The sequence below is a fragment of the Eumetopias jubatus genome, unplaced genomic scaffold (assembly GCF_037043125.1).
Source record: "Eumetopias jubatus isolate StellerSeaLion01/CBP00866 unplaced genomic scaffold, mEumJub1_p1.0 scaffold_2, whole genome shotgun sequence".
Lineage (NCBI taxonomy): Eukaryota > Metazoa > Chordata > Mammalia > Carnivora > Otariidae > Eumetopias > Eumetopias jubatus.
The window spans coordinates 142,260,297-142,262,024 of NW_028274808.1; the positions used below are offsets into that span (position 1 = coordinate 142,260,297).

The following is a 1,728-nucleotide window of genomic DNA, read 5'->3' on the forward strand; positions in this document are numbered from 1 at the left end:
CATTTTATTTTTTCTCCCAGAAGAAGATAATTTTAAGCATGCATTTCTTTTTGCAAACAGATTAGATTCATTAATATATTTCATTTTATCTTAATTTTAAACAGTTCAAATGTACTCACTTGGGTTTTTTTCCCTTTCTTTTTCACTAAATTGATTTTTCTGGTATCTTATATTTATGGCAAATGATAGTGGTTTTTCAATTATGGTATTGAGGTAATGTTTTCTTTTAAAATAAAAGTGTTCATAGTGGGGGGTTGCCTGGGTGTCTTAGTCGTTAAGCGTCTGCCTTCGGCTCAGGTCATGATCCCAGGGCCCTGGGATCAGGCCCTGAGTCGGACTTCCCGCTCGGTGAGGAGTCTGCTTCTCCCTTTCCCTCTGCCTCTGCTCCTTGCTCATGCTCTTTCTCTCAAATAAATAAATAAAATTTAAAAAAAAAGTGTTCATACTTAACTGGTAAGGGAGATACCATGATTATGAAGGTGGTTTTCCCAGGGTGAAGCTTATCCGTTGCACTCCGAATGTGCTGACCCCTGCAATTTCCCCAAATGTAGGAAACTCAACTGCATAATTTGTGGTAGTGGGGGACTACATTCATACTCTGCCCTAAAAAAATAAATAAAATAAAATAAAATAAAATAAAAGTGTCCACAGAGTTTCAGAAACATTGGCCTTGCAGATGAAGTCTAAACTCTATGATCTAACCTGTGCCCACTTCTGCAGTCTCAAATCTGAGCTGCTTCCCAAACCCTTTCTAGCCACTTGTATCTCCCTACGGTCCCCCAATTATACTCTACGTTTCACAGAGTGTTTTCTGGATCCTAAATGGCCCATGCCCCCATTGGCCTAGCTTCATTCTTCTTCAAGACCCCGCTCAAATGCCTTCTCCTCTATGAAGCCTTCCAGTGACCCGTCCCCTCCTCAATTGCTTCTCTGGGCCATGAACTTGCTTTGCGTTCCTTCCAGTAGAGTCTGATTCACACACTTGGCAGCAGTGACTGGTTTACATGCCAGTCTCCACCGGCTCCTTAAGAACCCAGGGCAGATTTCATGTCCTATTCGCCATGGTGTCGCTGGCAACTGGCCAGGCACACACTAGGCACTCCATAAATATCATTTGCGTTAGTGAATATTAATAAAGGCCAAAAAGATCCTTGTTTCTGAATTGGAATCCACCACTAGCTTACAAATTCAGCATGAAATGTCTCTGGAAGATTAATGGTCTGAAAAAAAAAATGGATCACACCGAACTCAACCCAGTCACGGCAACAAAAATTCCTTTTTTAAAAAACAAAAAGATTAAAAAAAACTACACAAAGATTTTTACTTAAATGATCATATGGTGGTCTTGTGAGCACGTGGGGAAACAGGCACCCTCAGACATTGTTGGTAAATGTGTACATTGGTGAAAAAAGGCTCATTCTCTTTGACCTAATAATTCCACTGCCAGATGACTATCTTCAGAAACACTCTTAAAGTATAAAAGCCACACACACAGAGATGTTTGTGGCAACATTGCTTATAATAGAAAAAAAACCATTAAATCTACCCCAAGTCTATTAATGAGGGATGCGGTAAATAAATTATGCACACACACCCCCTCCTCCTACAAAATACCATGCAACCATTAAAGAGAATACTCTACCATTACCATTAGCCATGGTTACTCCTGGGGTATGAGTTCACATGAGTCTTTATTCACAGAGCGCCCCAGGAAAGTTGTGAGGGAAA

At 40.5% G+C, this 1,728-nt stretch overlaps 1 non-coding gene across 1 annotated transcript; it reads left to right on the forward strand.

The window, feature by feature from the left end:
• The first annotated feature begins 442 nt into the window (after positions 1-442).
• On the forward strand, positions 443-606 carry LOC114206883 (U1 spliceosomal RNA). The gene has a single exon (XR_003608741.1). It is a non-coding gene; the product is annotated as a U1 spliceosomal RNA (small nuclear RNA).
• The last annotated feature ends 1,122 nt before the right edge of the window (positions 607-1,728 follow it).